We start from the raw sequence: 17,726 nt of genomic DNA on the forward strand, positions 1-17,726 counted from the left end.
ATCTACTTAAGCCTGAAGAATCAGGTCATGTATGCCTTGGAACTGTGATTTACTGTGCTTGGACTGTACTTTATTGCAAAGACTGTGGATTGTCACTTGCCGCCAAAAGTTCGCGCCAAAATCGCCGCCATTACAGCGCTAAGGAGAGCGCAGGAGAAGAAGAAGGGCGTGGAAGTGGGCGTGAACAAGCTGAAGAGCGCGAAAGACAATGGCCGCCCAGTCTAAATATCTCGGCCCCTTGAGGACGTGTCCGTCAGCAGCCGAGATCCGCCTCCTGATCCTCAATGGTGGACAGAGACAGAGAAAACGAAACCGCCCACGAAGGAGAGAGCGGGAAAAGGACCAGGAAGAAGAAGTCAACGACATGGAGGACGCCATGGCCAGCCGCCTGGAGCTGGAGCGTGGAGTCGGAGCCGAGGACTCCCCCAGCTACCCGGAGAGGCACCGCAGCCAGACCTCCGCAGCTGACGCTGACCTCCTGCAGATCGGAGCGGATGAGCTGACCCACCAACTCCTGCAGACGCAGCTGAGCACTGAGGCCGGGTGGAAGAAGACCATCATCGGGAGCCTCACCAGACATCTGTCGGCAGCCTCGTCTGGTCCGGAGCAGGAAAGAAGTTCCAGCGCTCCGAAGCCAGAAAGCAAGGCCCTGCCGGAAAGCGAGGTGCTGCAAACATAGATGACAACGCCGCAGCGCGAGGCCCTACAGCCAGCATTCCAGACCCCAGCGGAGGCAGAGCAGACCGGCACCGGAGGAACCGCATCTGAAGCAGGTATGAAGGACGACCCTGCCCTGACGACCGACACCCCTCCAGTGACTGCTAGTGCCCCAGCTGCTGACTCCGATCCAGTGACTGATCTTGCAAAAGCCGCTACCTCTGCTGCAGCAAATGCCCCTACTCAAGCTGCGCAGACCTCCATCGCTGCACATGATTTAACCGTACATGAAAGACGGATTAACAGCGTTTGTCCAGCACTGGGTGTAACCCTGGACCTCACCTTTCCCAGGCCAGGAAGGGTTAAGTGCCAGGTGCAGCCCTGGAAGCCGTCCCACTAAACCTCGGAAACCTGAAACTGTACATAGTTAACTGTTTGTTTCCTGATTTTTGCTGCTAAAACCCATCCAGGGTTAACTTTTAAAGGGATCCCCTTGTTGACCCGGGGTCCCTATTGTTCTTTTTGGTTGTTTTTCCATTTTTGTTTCCTGTTGAAAAGAACTGCCGCAATCATGAACAGTGCATGATACAAACTTTTTGTACATAGTTTGCACCTTATTAAAGGTGCTTCCCACTGGTTTTACTTCAAAAAGGACTCTTTGTGAAGATACCACACTGGAACCTTTGCTGAGTATGGACTGGTAGCTTGAGAAGATGTGCTACCTCATAGAGACTTGTTCCCCTCCTAAAGGGGATGTTCATTTGTTGCATGTAAATGGTGATATTGCTTTAAGACAGATAGCAATAATGTTTGATGAAAGAAAGTGATGATAATGTTTATGTGAGTAAGTTATATGTATTTAACTAGTTAATTGTGAAGAAATGTTGATGATGTTCTCCGAAAGAAAGTGAAAGATAGAAGAAGGATGCGGTGGGCCCATAGGGGTAGACGTGGTGTCCAGCATGCATGATAGTGAGAAAGATAATGAGAAGGCTTAATGTTCCATAGAAAATGTTTTTGATAATGTTGATAGATAATTAGGATAGAAGGTAAACCCTGAGTCCTCATAGGAGTCATGTAGAGATGGCTCAGTGCTCTTAAATTGAAAGTAATGTTATGTTCTATACCGTGTATAGTAGTTGAAAAGGCAGTAGGCCCGGGCTGAACGGGGCGGTCCTGCATAGGAAGGAGAGGCAGTAGGTCTGGTGCCGTTAGGACAGGCGGTCCTGCAGATTTAAAGAAGGAGAATGAAAAAGTTAAATTACCTTATAATGTGATTATAGGAAGGTCATTAGTGGATTTAGCGTGTATGTCCTTAAAGGCGATGTTAAATTATTGTTCAACAATTTTGCACATAGTAGAATACCCGGTTGGGTAAGAAAAGTTAATTGTAGCATGTTGCTATGATATTTAACCATGTTTGTAACGTTTAAGTGTCCTCACCTCCCATAAAGGGAAGCTCTGTTTAAATATGCTTATTGTTATTGCACTCAACAAAACTGTATGTCTTTTTGCTAACTTGTATTGTTGTTTTCTTCCCAGTCCCGGAGTACTGTGTTTAACCAGGGGGGAGTGCAGCGCCCCAGAGTCCTGGTCGTTGCAGTACTGTGGCTCCGCCACTAAGGGGAGCCATGGTGCGTCTGATGGCACTGAAAGAGTTCATCTGATCAGGTATCACAGACACCAATACATTTCATAGTCGGGCCCCCGGGGGGAGCTAAGGGTTCTATTCACTAGGCCACTCCCCACCATAGTGGGTAAACTGGGGGTCAGGCAGGAAGTTAGAGCAGAAAGCTGACTGGGTTGGAACCAGGCAACACCTTGTGGCAGAGGGTGTTGTGGGGGAAGATACAGTAGGGTCTCTGTCAGGGGTGGGATCCTGACAGAGGCTTGGCAACTTGAACGAACGTAACGGGACCATGCCTGCTCCGGGTAGCGGCGGTGCCCAAGGAAGGATTAGAAGCGAGATAGATTGTGCTGAGTGAGAAACGAGATCACGCAAAAGGAGAAACACCAGTAGGAGTCGTGCTGTAAGACCGAAGCAACATCCTACTGAGGCGCACTACCGGTGGCCGGAACGCCGAGGGAGTATCATAACATTCAGCTTCAAGCAATACTCCAAACAGCGGCAGGACAGTCAGTCTAAGGCGGGCTGTCTAACTTAAATCACCTATGCAGTCTTGGGGGGCAACCTGTGGAGAGGGGCGACTCTAGGGTCCCGGAAGAGCTCCGAGCCTACCCGTCAAACGGGTGCCGTCCCAACCAGAACATCAGGGAGGGACGGAGGATTAGCAGAACATCATCTAATCGAGTTGTGAGGGAACTTAAGAAACAGACACAACGGTTGTGGGGTACTTTCCGTAAGCACAGCAGGGAAGGACCACAACACATAGCGCTAGAAGGAAGGCACCGATTTCCACCTGTGAAGAGAACTCTGGAGGTGCCATTGGACCGGCCGGACTTGCGCAGCCTGGTGAACCGTGTTCCGGACTGAGGACCCAGAGATCTTCAGTAAAGAGGTAAAGAAACTGCAACCTAGTGTCCTCGTTATTTATTGCACCGCACCACTAATATCATTCATCCATCATATCCTTCACTATGCGCCCCACGGCAGGGTCACGGACCGGGGCCTAGCCACCGTGACAACCCCAGAGCAGAGACTCACAGGCCCGGTACCGGGTACCCCTCGGCCCTGCGGCGGTGGGGGCGCTACATTTATATTCTATGAGGGGTGATTGCATCATACTCTATGGGGGGGCTGCATTTTATTCTATGGGGTGGCTGTATTATACTCTGGGTTGGCTGCATTATATTCTGTAGGGTGGTGGCTGCATTATACTATATGTGGGCTGCATTATACTGTATTGAGGACTATAGGGAATACGTTATACTATATGAAGAACTATGGGGTGCATTATACTATGGGAAGTGAATTGTACTACATGGATGACTATGGCGGTGCATTATACTATATGGAGCACTATGAGGAGTGTACTATGCTATATGGAGGACTATGAGGAGTGTTTTATACTATATGGACGTCTGAGCAGTGTATTTTAATATATGGAGTACTATAAGGGGTGTATTATACTATATGGAGGACTGTGGTGCACATTATAATATATGGAGGACTATGGGGTGTATTTTACTAAACAAGTAAAATGCTGCATATTCAGATTGTTTTTGCTGGAACAAAAATCCTTGTTCTCAGCAGCACATCGACGGTGCAGACTGTAGATGTGCTGCTGATAACATGATCCTCATCATTATTCCTCAGCTGGTGAAAAGAGGTCGGGAGACAAGCATTGAACAACTTCAGTATTGTTGATCAAACTCATTTAGCAGCCTGAACTCAGCTCTTGTAAACCGAAATGCTTCTGTGTGATGTGCAATATGTTAGCATTTGGGGTCACATTTTAATCTTTGCCTAAAGCCCCACTTTGCCTAAAACCGGCCCTGCCTACAAGTCTACAAAGATATTATACAGTCACCATGTGACAAGTGGGCCTGTGTAACTTCAAATGCCAGGGCTGAATTTTAGTCCCAGTCCGGCCCTGCCTCCCACAGTGACGTGCTGTACGTTGTCACACACCCTCCCAACCACACCACCCACCAAAAGAACTGCTGCATTAGGCCCTGGGGCCTTGGCTGGGAGGTTCTTCTGCTTGTTTGGACAGAAGGTACTGATATGACCAGGCTGCCGGCAGTGGTAACACTGGCAAAGTTCGGTGGTAGGTCTGGTGCTGTTAGCCACGGGGACAGGACCTCTGGTGTGTTGGCTGGCAGGGGTACTGGCGTTGGTTGCAGGCTTACCCCCTCTCCAGCTGGTGGTGACTGGCTTCCGCACTTCCGATCTACGGTTGGCCTCATAGGCATCGGCAATCTGCGCTGCTTTCCTCACGTCTTTGGGTTCTCTGTCCATCACGAACTGTCGCACCTCAGCTGGGCAAAGATGGAAGAACTTGTCTTTGATCATCAGGTCTCGCAGCTGTGCAAAGGTGGTCACTGACAGTCCTTGGGTCCACTGGTCAAAGTGGGTCCCCAGTCCATGCACCACATCACTGTAACTGTCGTGTGGGCCACGTTGGAGGATCCGGAACTTCTTACGGTACACCTCGGGTGTAAGCTGGTACTTGGCTATGAGGGCCTGCTTGATAGCCTCATAGTCACCATCTTGTTCTTGAGGGAGTGCAGCAAACGCCTCCAGAGCTTTGCCTCTCAGCCCTGGTGTCAGGTATCGTGCCCATTCTTGTGTAGGCAGCTGGTACTGTCTGAAGGCTTTCTCAAATGCCCGCAGAAAAGTGTCCAAGTCCCCATCCTTTTCCATAACAGGAAAGTGGTCGGGCCGGGGCTTCGGTATCTGAGTGCTGCTGGGCTCACGGCTCTGGGCGGTGTAAGGCATCCCCCCTGCCGGAGCATCTCCAGTTCATGTTCTCGCTGGGATGGCGCTCGGCTCACTGGGCCTCTCGCTCGGCTGTCTCTGCCTCTCGCTGGGCCTCTCGCTCGGCTCTCTCTGCATTTCGCTGGGCCTCTCGCTCGGCTCACTCCTGGTATTGCTGGATCAGCTGCAGACGTCTCTCTAGGTCATCTGCGGAGCATTGTTGCAGAGCCAGCTGCAGGCGGATGTCTGCGCCCCCCTGGTTGCCAGTAGGGCCCGTATTCAGTGGTTGGACCTCTGCTGCAGCACCATGTTCGCTGGTGCTGGCTTCTGCGGCCTCTGGGCTCTGTGGCCTGGCTTGGTCTGCTTCAAATTGCATCAGTTCAGCGACCATTTGAGCCTTGTTCTTACCCTGGGGGTTCAGGCCATGGTACGTGCATATCCCAGCAAGGGTGTCCTTCTTCTGCTGGGTGTACCAGGCTTCTCCTTTCGCAGCCATGGTTGCCAAATAAAAGATAGGATAGAAAAACGATGAGAAAGGGAGGGGATAATTACCAGTACACAATTGTCTCACAACTAATAAGCACTGAGTTCGTTCTCCCAAACTTATTTGCGCAGAGTCCTCGCAAGAACCTTCTGCAAGTTTTTAGTGAGAGGAATGATTGCTCAAACCAAATCACTAATGCTCTAATATCCCACCGCCTTGGATCGGGGTGACTTTAGGCCAACAGACAGCTATCACATGTGCAGGGGGGCTTATCTTTGTTATCCCTCCACTCCACAATGTGATAAAAGACACACACAAGGCTATTGACCTCTTAGTTTACAGCAGGGGCTTATTCTAGGTATCCCACTGCTCTTCAATATACCAGGAACTGCAGGGATTTGTGTATATCCCGCTTACAGTTCCACTTAAACCTTGCAGCTCTCTGGCGCCCCCCTTACTCGCAGGTCAGATTAGGTACTGCACCTAGGGTAATTAGTCCCAAGAAAGGCTGCCTGCTATGTACTGGCTATTGGGCACGCTGCAGCGACGCGATAACTACTCCCACTCAGGCAGGAACAATAATTATAAACGCCGCAGTCGCTATGCATCACCCAAAAGTCTGCACACTATCGCTGCCACCAGCTCCGATTAAACGGGTCCGAAGCTAACCCAAAACAGTAGCGTAATTCCGTTCAGGAGACAGGGTACGTTTAGAGCATGAAGAATGAACTAGTATTAAATATTATACTCCGTAAAGTTTAGGCAGTGCTTTAAAAAATATTTTACAAAGATGTTACAAATGAGACAATTGAAAATATGTACAAGGTAATTATAACATAAAGGGGATTAAAGGAGAAAAGATAACACTCACATATTCTCAGTTCATTGCATTGCAGGCAACCATACGTCCCAGCTCATTGGACGTGCTCAGGGCTCTCCAGGAAAAGACAAGACGTCCTGCTGGGGAGCCTGCCACAAACTTAAAACCTGCAGCTAGTGACATCACAGAAAGGCTGGCTTATCCAGACCCTCCTCTCTCTACATTCTGAGTACTTCAACCTTAAATTTATCTACTTTCTATAACTTCGCTACAAAACATGTCATAGTCGTAACAAACCCAGCATTCATCTCGGATTAACGTGGGCATTCTAATGAGATCAAATATGTTCTGTCTGGGATACATATTTACCGAGAAATCCCTACTTCTTTACCAGATGGAGTTAGACGCCCGTGTTTAGAGTGATGGGTAGATCCATCGAGGGAGAATAAGAATATATATTTTCGTGTTCTTATCTTAAATGGTTTGCTTAAAGGGAACCTGTCACCCCGTTTTTTGAAGATGAGCTAAAAATAGCGTTAAATAGGGGCAGAGCTGGGCGTTACATTAGTGTCTTTTGTGTGTCTTTATAACCTACCTAAGCTGCCGAAATTCCGTTGTAAAGTCGCCGTTTTCTGCTGTCACTCACGCTGGTCTGGTCATATGGGCGTGGTGACAGCTCTGTTTCTCCTCCAGAAACCTGCTCATCATTACATTGGTGGCGTAGTGGTGTGCGCATGTCCAAAGCGAAGATCCACTGCCCAGGAGATTCAAAACAGCGCGGTCTTCGCTATTCGCCGTTTACCGGTGGGCACGGCCATCTTTCCTGTGGCCGCGCGTGCGCAGATGGAGCGCTCTGCTGCCCGGGGCTTCAGGAAAATGGCCGCCGTGATCTCCATCTGCGCACGCGCGGAATCCCGCGGCCATTTTCCTGAAGCCCCGGGCAGCAGAGCGCTCCATCTGCGCACGCGCGGCCACAGGAAAGATGGCCGCGCCCACCGGTAAACGGCGAATAGCGAAGACCGCGCTGTTTTGAATCTCCTGGGCAGTGGATCTTTGCTTTGGACATGCGCACACCACTACGCCACCAACGTAATGATGAGCAGGATTCTGGGGGAGAAACAGCGTTGTCACCACGCCCATATGACCAGACCAGCGTGAGTGACAGCAGAAAACGGCGACTTTACAAAGGTATTTCGGCAGCTTAGGTAGGTTATAAAGGCACACAAAGACACTAATGTAACGCCCAGCTCTGCCCCTATTTAACGCTATTTTTAGCTCATCTTCAAAAAACGGGGTGACAGGTTCCCTTTAATATCTTACAAAAAACAAACAAAGAACTTTCATGGATTCTGGAAGTTTCTAGTCCAGTTATAGCTGGACAAGAGCTTACACGGCAGGAAATGCCGGTCGTAAATACCTTGGCTCTCATAAAACCCCCACACTCTCTGAGAAGGAAAGCTAAAACACAGTGAAGGGGGGGTCAGCGCCCACCCTATGTGTGCTGGCAGAGAAACTAAACTTATGTGTTTCACACCATATCGTGACACCCTCCATCATTTGTAGCACCCTCTCCATCATTTGCAGCCCCCCTCCATCATTTTCAGCACCCCCACAATCATTTGCAGCACCCCCATCATTTGCATGCTTCCTCCATCATTTGCAGCCACCTCCATCATTGGCAGCCCCCCTCCATCATTTGCAGCATCCCCTCCATCATTTGTAGCACCCCCTCAATCATTTGCAGCACCCTCCATCATTTGAAGCACCCCTCCATCATTTGCAGCACCCCCTCCATCATTTGTAGCACACCCTCCATCATTTGCAGCAACCCCCTCCCTCATTTGTAGCACCTCTCCATCATTTGCAGCATCCCCTCCAACATTTGCAGCACCACTTCATCATTTGCAGCACAACTCCATCATTAGAAGCAACCCCCTCCATCATTTGCAGCATCCCCTCCATCATTTGCAGCAAACCCTCCATCATTTGCAGCAACCCCTTCCATCATTTATAGCACCCCTCCATCATTTGTAGCACCCTCTCCATCATTTGCAGCACCCCTCCATCATTTGCAGCAACCCCCTCCATCATTTGCAGCATACCCACCATCATTTGCAGCAACCCCCTCCATCATTTGCAGCACTCTCCATCATTTGCAACAACTCCCTCCATCATTTGTAGCACCCCTTCCATCATTTGTACCACTCCTCCATCATTTGCAGCACCCTCCATTTGCAGAAACCACCTCCATCATTTGTAGCACCCCTCTATCATTTACAGCACCCCCTCCATCATTTGCAGCCCCCCTCCATCATTTGTAGCACCCCCTCCATCATTTGTAGCACCCCCTCCATCATTTGCAGCAACCCCTCCCTCATTTGTAGCACCTCTCCATCATCTGCTGCCCCCCTCCATCATTTGCAGCAACCCCTTCCATCATTTGTAGCACCCCTCCATAATTTGCAGCACCCTCCATTTGCAGCAACCCCCTCCATCATTTGTAGCACCCATCCATCATTTGCAGCACCCTCCATTTGCAGCAACCCCCTCCATCATTTGTAGCACCCCTCCATCATTTGCAGCACCCTCCATTTGCAGAAACCCCCTCCATCATTTGTAGCACCCCTCTATCATTTATAGCACCCCCTCCATCATTTGCAGCCCCCCTCCATCATTTGTAGCACCCCCTCCATCATTTGTAGCACCCCCTCCATCATTTGCAGCAACCCCTCCCTCATTTGTAGCACCTCTCCATCATCTGCTGCCCCCCTCCATCATTTGCAGCAACCCCTTCCATCATTTGTAGCACCCTTCCATCATTTGCAGCACCCTCCATTTGCAGCAACCCCCTCCATCATTTGTAGCACCCCTCTATCATTTGTAGCACCCCCTCCATCATTTGCAGCCCCCCTCCATCATTTGCAGCACCCTCCATCATTTGCAGCAACCCCCTCCATCATTTGTAGCCTCCTCCATCATTTGCAGCAACCTCTCCATCATTTGTAGCACCCCTCCATCATTTGTAGCCCCCTCCATCATTTGCAGCACCACTCCATCACTAGCAGCAACCCCATCCATCATTTGCAGCCTCCTCCATCATTTGCAGCATCCCCTCCATCATTTGCAGCACCCCCTCCATCATTTGTTGCACCCCCTCCATCATTTGCAGCACCCTTCACCATTTGCAGCAACCCCCTCCATCATTTGTAGCACCCTTTCCATCATTTGTAGCACCCCTTCCATCATTTGCAGCACCCTCCATCATTTGCAGCCTCCTCCATCATTTGCAGCATCCCCTCCATCATTTGCAGCACCCCCCTCCATCATTTGCAGCCTCCTCCATCATTTGTAGCACCCCCCATCATTTGCAGCACCCATCATTTGCAGCAACTCCCTCCATCATTTGTAGCACCCCTTCCATCATTTGTAGCACCCCTCCATCATTTGCAGCACCTCTCTCTCTCCCCTCCGTCCCAGCACAGAAAATTTCGTGTTGCACATTGCAAATCCCTACTACGCACAAGCGATAAGATGGCGATACGCGTGCACTCCCCTAAGACCTATGTCATCACTCTGCCCACGCTCCTTCATTGGCTGAAAAAATGGCGCTAAACGCGTCATACGAAACGCGACTTTGGCACCAAAATCGTGTACCGCATGGCCGACCCCACACAGGGATCGGGTCGGGTTTCATGAGACGCCGACTTTGCCAAAAATCGGCGACTTATGAAAATGACCGATCCGTTTCGCTCAACCCTAATTGTGAGTGATCCCCTCCATGGATGAAAAGCCTCCACACATTGTGAGTGATCCCTCAATGGATGAGAAGCCCCCACACATTGTGAGTGATTCCCTTCATGGATGAGAAGCCCCCGCACATTGTGAGTGACCCCCTCCATGGATGAGAAGCCCCCACACATTGTGAGTGACCCTCTCCATGGATGAGAAGCCCCCACACATTGTGAGTGACCCCCTCCATGGATGAGAAGCCCCCACACATTGTGAGTGACCCCCTCCATGGATGAGAAGCCTCCACACATTGTGAGTGACCCCTCCATGGATGAGAAGCCTCCACACATTGTGAGTGACCCCCTCCATGGATGAGAAGCCCTCACACATTGTGAGTGACCCCCTCCAGGGATAAGAAGCCCCCGCACATTGTGAGTGACCCACTCCATGGATGAGAAGCCCCAATACATTGTGAGTGATCCCCTCCATGGATGAGAAGCCCCCACACATTGTGAGTGACCCTCTCCATGGATGAGAAGCCCCCACACATTCTGAGTGACCCCCTCCATGGATGAGAAGCCCCCACACATTGTGAGTGACCCCCTCCATGGATGAGAAGCCTCCACACATTGTGAGTGACCCCTCCATGGATGAGAAGCCCTCACACATTATGAGTGACCCCCTCCAGGGATAAGAAGCCCCCGCACATTGTGAGTGACCCACTCCATGGATGAGAAGCCCCAATACATTGTGAGTGATCCCCTCCATGGATGAGAAGCCCCAATACATTGTGAGTGATCCCCTCCATGGATGAGAAGCCCCCACACATTGTGAGTGACCCCCTCCATGGATGAGAAGCCCCCACACATTGTGAGTGATCCCCTCCATGGATGAGAAGCTCCCACACATTGTGAGTGATCCCCTCCATAGATGAGAAGCCTCCACACATTGTGAGTGATCCCCTCCATGGATGAGAAGCCCCAATACATTGTGAGTGATCCCCTCCATGGATGAGAAGCCCCCACACATTGTGAGTGACCCCCTCCATGGATGAGAAGCCCCCACACATTGTGAGTGATCCCCTCCATGGATGAGAAGCCCCAATACATTGTGAGTGATCCCCTCCATGGATGAGAAGCCCCCACACATTGTGAGTGACCCTCTCCATGGATGAGAAGCCCCTGCACATTGTGAGTGAGCCCCTCCATGGATGAGAAGCCCCCACACATTTTGAGTGATCCGCTCCATGGATAAGAAGCCCCCGCACATTGTGAGTGACCCCCTCCATGGATGAGAAGCCCCCGCACATTGTGAGTGACCCCCTCCATGGATGAGAAGCCCCCGCACATTGTGAGTGACCCCCTCCATGGAGGAGAAGCCCCCCACATTGTGAGTGATCCCCTCCATGGATGAGAAGCCCCCACACATTGTGAGTGATCCCCTCCATGGATGAGAAGCCCCCACACATTGTGAGTCACCCCCTCCATGGATGAGAAGCCCCCGCATATTGTGAGTGATCCCCTCCAGGGATAAGAAGCCTCCACACATTGTGAGTGATCCCCTCCATGGATGAGAAGCCTCCACACATTGTGAGTGATCCCCTCCATGGATGAGAAGCCTCCACACATTGTGAGTGATCCCCTCCATGGATGAGAAGCCCCCGCACATTGTGAGTGATCCGCTCCATGGACAAGAAGCCCCCGCACATTGTGAGTGATCCCCTCCATGGATGAGAAGCCCCCGCACATTGTGAGTGATCCCCTCCATGGATGAGAAGCCCGCACATATTGTGAGTGATCCCCTCCATGGATGAGAAGCCCCCACACATTGTGAGTGATCCCCTCCATGGATGAGAAGCCCCCACACATTGTGAGTGACTCCCTCCATGGATGAGAAGCCCCCACACATTGTGAGTGATCCCCTCCATGGATGAGAAGCCCCCGCACATTGTGAGTGATCCCCTCGATGGATGAGAAGCCCCCGCACATTGTGAGTGATCCCCTCCATGGATGAGAAGCCCCCGCACATTGTGAGTGACCCCCTCCATGGATGAGAAGCCTCCACACATTGTGAGTGACCCCCTCCATGGATGAGAAGCCCCCACACATTGTGAGTGACCCCCTCAATGGATGAGAAGCCCCCACACATTGTGAGTGACCCCCTCCATGGATGAGAAGCCCCCGCACATTGTGAGTGATCCCCTCCATGGATGAGAAGCCCCCGCACATTGTGAGTGATCCCCTCCATGGATGAGAAGCCCCCGCACATTGTGAGTGATCCCCTCCATGGATGAGAAGCCCCCGCACATTGTGAGTGATCCCCTCCATGGATGAGAAGCCCCCGCACATTGTGAGTGATCCCCTCCATGGATGAGAAGCCCCCACACATTGTGAGTGACCCCCTCAATGGATGAGAAGCCCCCACACATTGTGAGTGACCCCCTCCATGGATGAGAAGCCCCCGCACATTGTGAGTGATCCCCTCCATGGATGAGAAGCCCCCGCACATTGTGAGTGATCCCCTCCATGGATGAGAAGCCCCCGCACATTGTGAGTGACCCCCTCCATGGATGAGAAGCCTCCACACATTGTGAGTGACCCCCTCCATGGATGAGAAGCCCCCACACATTGTGAGTGACCCCCTCAATGGATGAGAAGCCCCCACACATTGTGAGTGACCCCCTCCATGGATGAGAAGCCCCCGCACATTGTGAGTGATCCCCTCCATGGATGAGAAGCCCCCGCACATTGTGAGTGATCCCCTCCATGGATGAGAAGCCCCCGCACATTGTGAGTGATCCCCTCCATGGATGAGAAGCCCCCGCACATTGTGAGTGATCCCCTCCATGGATGAGAAGCCCCCGCACATTGTGAGTGATCCCCTCCATGGATGAGAAGCCCCCACACATTGTGAGTGACCCCCTCAATGGATGAGAAGCCCCCACACATTGTGAGTGACCCCCTCCATGGATGAGAAGCCCCCGCACATTGTGAGTGATCCCCTCCATGGATGAGAAGCCCCCGCACATTGTGAGTGATCCCCTCCATGGATGAGAAGCCTCTGCACATTGTGAGTGATCCCCTCCATGGATGAGAAGCCCCCACACATTGTGAGTGACCCCCTCAATGGATGAGAAGCCCCCACACATTGTGAGTGATCCCCTCCATGGGTGAGAAGCCCCCACACACTGTGAGTGATTACCTCCATGGATGAGAAGCCCCCACACATTGTGAGTGATCCCCTCCATGGATGAGAAGGATCTGTTTTGGGAGGAGTGGGAACCGCAAGGATCTGTACTGTAGTGAGAGCAGTGGGGGCTGCAAGGATCTGTACCGGGAGCAGTTGGGACCTTAGGGATCAGTACTGGGAGCTGTGGGGAACACATGGATCTGTACCGGGAGCAGTGGGGACTGCAGGTATCTGGACTGGGAGCATTGGGAAACCAGGGATCTGTTCCGGAAGCAGTGGGGACCGAATGAATCTGTACTGGGAGCAGTGGGGATCACAGGGATCTGTACTGACCTTGACATTACAATATTACAGAATGATCTGGATGAGACGTCTGATGGGCAAACACTTGTCAGATGAGATTAATGTAAGTAAATGTAGAGTAATCACCGAGGATGGAGGAATCCTATAGCTGCATGTACAATAGGACGGGGGATTCTGGTTATGAGTAAGCTGAGCAGCAACACTCTCCTATATTACGCAGGATGGAGGCCTCTTCTATATTACACAGGAAGGAGGCCTCTCCTATATTACACAGGAAGGAGGCCTCTCCTATATTACACAGGATGGAGGCCTCTCCTATATTACACAGGATGGAGGCCTCTCCTATATTACACAGGATGGAGGCCTCTCCTATATTACACAGGATGGAGGCCTCTCCTATATTACATGGGATGGAGGCTTCTTCTATATTACACAGGATGAAGGCCTCTCCTATATTACACAGGATGGAGGCCTCTCCTATATTACATGGAATGGAGGCTTCTTCTATATTACACGGGATGGAGACCTCTCCTATATTACACAGGATGGAGGCCTCTCCTATATTACACAGGATGGAGGCCTCTCCTATATTACATGGAATGGAGGCTTCTTCTATATTACACATGATGGAGGCCTCTCCTATATTACACAGGATGGCGGCCTCTCCTATATTACATGGGATGGAGGCCTCTCCTATATTACACAGGATGGAGGCCTCTCCTATATTACATGGGATGGAGGCCTCTCCTATATTACACATGATGGAGACCTCTCCTATATTACACAGGATGGCGGCCTCTCCTATATTACACGGGATGGAGGCCTCTCCAATATTACATGGGATGGAGGCCTCTCCTATATTACACGGAATGGAGGCCTCTCCTATATTACACAGGATGGAGACCTCTCCTATATTACACAGGATGGAGGCCTCTTCTATATTACACAGGATGGAGACCTCTCCTATATTACACGGGATGGAGACCTCTCCTATATTACACGGGATGGAGGCCTCTCCTATATTACACAGGATGGAGACCTCTCCTATATTACACAGGATGGAGGCCTCTTCTATATTACACAGGATGGAGGCCTCTTCTATATTACACGTGATGGAGGCTTCTACTATATTTCACGGGATGGAGACCTCTCCTATATTACACAGGATGGAGGCCTCTCCTATATTACACAGGATGGAGACCTCTCCTATATTACACAGGATGGAGGCCTCTTCTATATTACACGTGATGGAGGCTTCTATTATATTACACGGGATGGAGACCTCTCCTATATTACACGGGATGGAGGCCTCTCCTATATTACACGGGATGGAGGCCTCTCCTATATTGCACAGGAAGAAGGCCTCTCCTATATTACACAGGATGGAGATCTCTCCTATATTACACAGAACTGTGACCTCTGTCGCCAGCATTGTCAGATGGATTTTTTTTTTAATTCTTCAACCAGGGTCTTCAAGTACCACAACATTTTATTAGACCTCTCCACCATGGGAAGTAGAGATGGAAAGTTTTCCTTGTAGTGTGGGTCTAGAAGGGTGACCAACCAGTAATTAGTGTTGGCCAAATTGCATACAATGCAAGGGTCACGGAAAGGTCATGGGAAAGGCAGTAGAACCTAAACTCAACTATTTGTGCCAGACTTCCAACAGCCAAGACCTCCCTGTCCCCACCAAGAGGATGACCAACCATGTATGGAGATCTCCACTGAGACACCAAACCACACACACAGGGATTTGCAGAATCCCCTATTTCCGTAGCAGGCCAGGTTGAAGAAGATTTAGGTAATGTACCCCTTGACCATGACTACGACCCTCCCCCTCGTTATAGGGTAGTACCCTCTGTAGTGCAGGCATCCAGCTCTCATTCCTCCTCATTATAACCCAATCTGCATTGAGAAGATGAGATGGGGCTGGGATGTGAAGCATTACCCTGTATAGTTTCTTGCTCCATCTCAACTTGCTCCACCTGCAAAGCCTCCTCTTAAAACAAACCTGTCACCAGGTTTGGCCAATATAAAATGCGGCCACCGCCTTTCAGGGCTCATCTACAGCATTCTATAGTGCTGTAGACAAGCCCCTGATCTGACCTGCAAGGGAAGAAAATTAATTATTATTATACTTACCCGGGGGAGCGGTCCGGTCCGTTGGGTGTCGCAGGTCCTGGTCCGGCGCCTTCCATCTTCTTGCGATGCCGTCCTCCTGCTTACTTCATGGCTCCCCAGCATCACGCTCCTGCGCAGGTGTGCTTATCATCCCTGTTGAGGGCAGAGGAAATTCCTGCAGTGCGCAGGCGCCGGGCTTCTCTGATCATTCCTTGCACCTGCGCACTGCAGTACTTTGGTCTGCCCTCAACAGGGAAGATAAGCACTCCTGATTAGGAGTGCGATGCCGGGGAGCCATGAAGCAAGTAGGAGGGTGGCGATCATAAGAAGATGGGAGGCGCTGGACACCCATTGGACAGGACCGCCCTGCAGATGAGTATAATAAAACTTATTCTTCTTCTCTTTCAGGTTGGATCGGGGGCTTATCTACAGCGTTATAGAATGCTGTACATAAGCCCTGAAAGGCAGCAGTCATAACTCCTATCTGCCAAACCTGGTGACAGGTTCCCTTTAAATTGTGAGCAATGAGCATTTCAGTAGACAAAGTAGCGGGATGGTGACACTGATTATGGTGTTATCGACGATCACTATCTTCGTCAAGTCCTCAAAGTTTTGGAGAACCGCACAGATGTCAGGCATCCATTCCCACTCATCAGCTCTTATGTTCAAAGGCTGACCGGAATACTGATGGACATGGTGTCGCTAGTATTCAACTACTGCCCTCTGCAGGTCACAAAGCTTTGCCAACATATGTATCGTTGAGTTCCAATGTGTGGGACATCGCACACCAGTCGGTGAGCTGGAAGTTGCAAACACTGCTAGGGCGGTGGCAGCTGTATCTGACTTGCAGAAATGGGTACACACTTTGCATACGTTCACAAATAGCTCAGGCAGAACTGGGTCATTTTGAGAAACCACAGAACCACTAAGTTGAGCATGTGGACCATGCATGGCACTTGTGCGAGATTACCAAGCTTCAGAGCCACCACCAGGTTATGGCTGTAATGGGGGGGTAAGATGGTAGTCATGGTTGAGGGGCACATTATCTAATTCTTCCATACCCCAGCCCATTACAGAAATAGGGGATTCTGCAAATCCCTGTGTGTGTGCTCTGGTGTCTTAGTGGAGGAGATCTCCATACTCTCTTCTAACCTGCCATCCTGGGTGCCATTTCTTTTGGGCTTCAGGAGGAAGAACCTACAACAGCTTGAAAATGTCAAAACTTCTTACTGACGGTAACAGTCAAATGCAGAGAATAGCATGTGACAGTGTCCTTTCTCTTCCTTCACATACAAGCACTTTCATAGTTATCATGGGCACAGACACAGTTCTGACAATGATGAATAACGCAGAATGCTTCAGCCCTAAGGGAAATGCCATTGTTTCTTGAATCTGCACGTAAGGGAGCTCCCTCTAATACCCTACTGTTCCCCATACCTGACTTTCTTGGATCTCCGTTGCAGATAAGGTTGTCCTCGTCTTGGCACGCTTGTGGAGTCCCCAAATTGGCCTCTTCAGGTAAGTCTACTCTGTTTGTCCCCGTTGGTCCTATTCTTCTGTCCTTCTCTTGTTCTTGTCTAGTTCATCTCCTTCTTTGATTCTTTCTTCTCTGAGACTCTCTCACTATTTAAGATGATGCCGAATCTCCCAGTCATCCTTCAGTCTAAAGCCACCCCTCTCAGGGCCGACCTAACTGGTTAATGACCTCCTGTTCTAACAGGACCTGAAGGCACAGTGCTATTCACAGTAACACATTGCTGCCATCTAACGGCCAAACAATAAATAACATTAATTATGACAGCATAAGAAAACAGTAACAGAGGGGTGTGGGAATCCTGGACCACCCCTCACATGGCCATTGTCACACACGACCATGCCGGGTTCTAGGTTCAGAGGCGATAGACACCGATCAGTCGGGTCTGTAAGATGTTTCAACAACTCTGCGGCAGTGTGTGCAGTTTGTCACCTAAACAGATTAGCTTTATCAGAGCTTGTTGTCTCTTGGCAGAGGCAGTGCTGCAGCGCTTCCAACTTGTGATTGA

General features: G+C 50.5%; 1 protein-coding gene across 1 annotated transcript in view; it reads right to left on the bottom strand.

Annotated features, from left to right (window-relative positions):
- The window catches only part of LOC143783150 (fucolectin-6-like), a 110,756-nt gene extending 93,433 nt beyond the window's left edge, over nucleotides 1-17,323 (bottom strand). Inside the window, exon 1 of the mRNA XM_077271473.1 lies at nucleotides 17,122-17,323. The gene's annotated coding sequence lies outside the window, so the exon portion shown is untranslated. The remainder of the gene's footprint in view (nucleotides 1-17,121) is intronic.
- Nucleotides 17,324-17,726: the final 403 nt, after the last annotated feature.

The sequence above is a fragment of the Ranitomeya variabilis genome, chromosome 6, assembly GCF_051348905.1.
Source record: "Ranitomeya variabilis isolate aRanVar5 chromosome 6, aRanVar5.hap1, whole genome shotgun sequence".
Lineage (NCBI taxonomy): Eukaryota > Metazoa > Chordata > Amphibia > Anura > Dendrobatidae > Ranitomeya > Ranitomeya variabilis.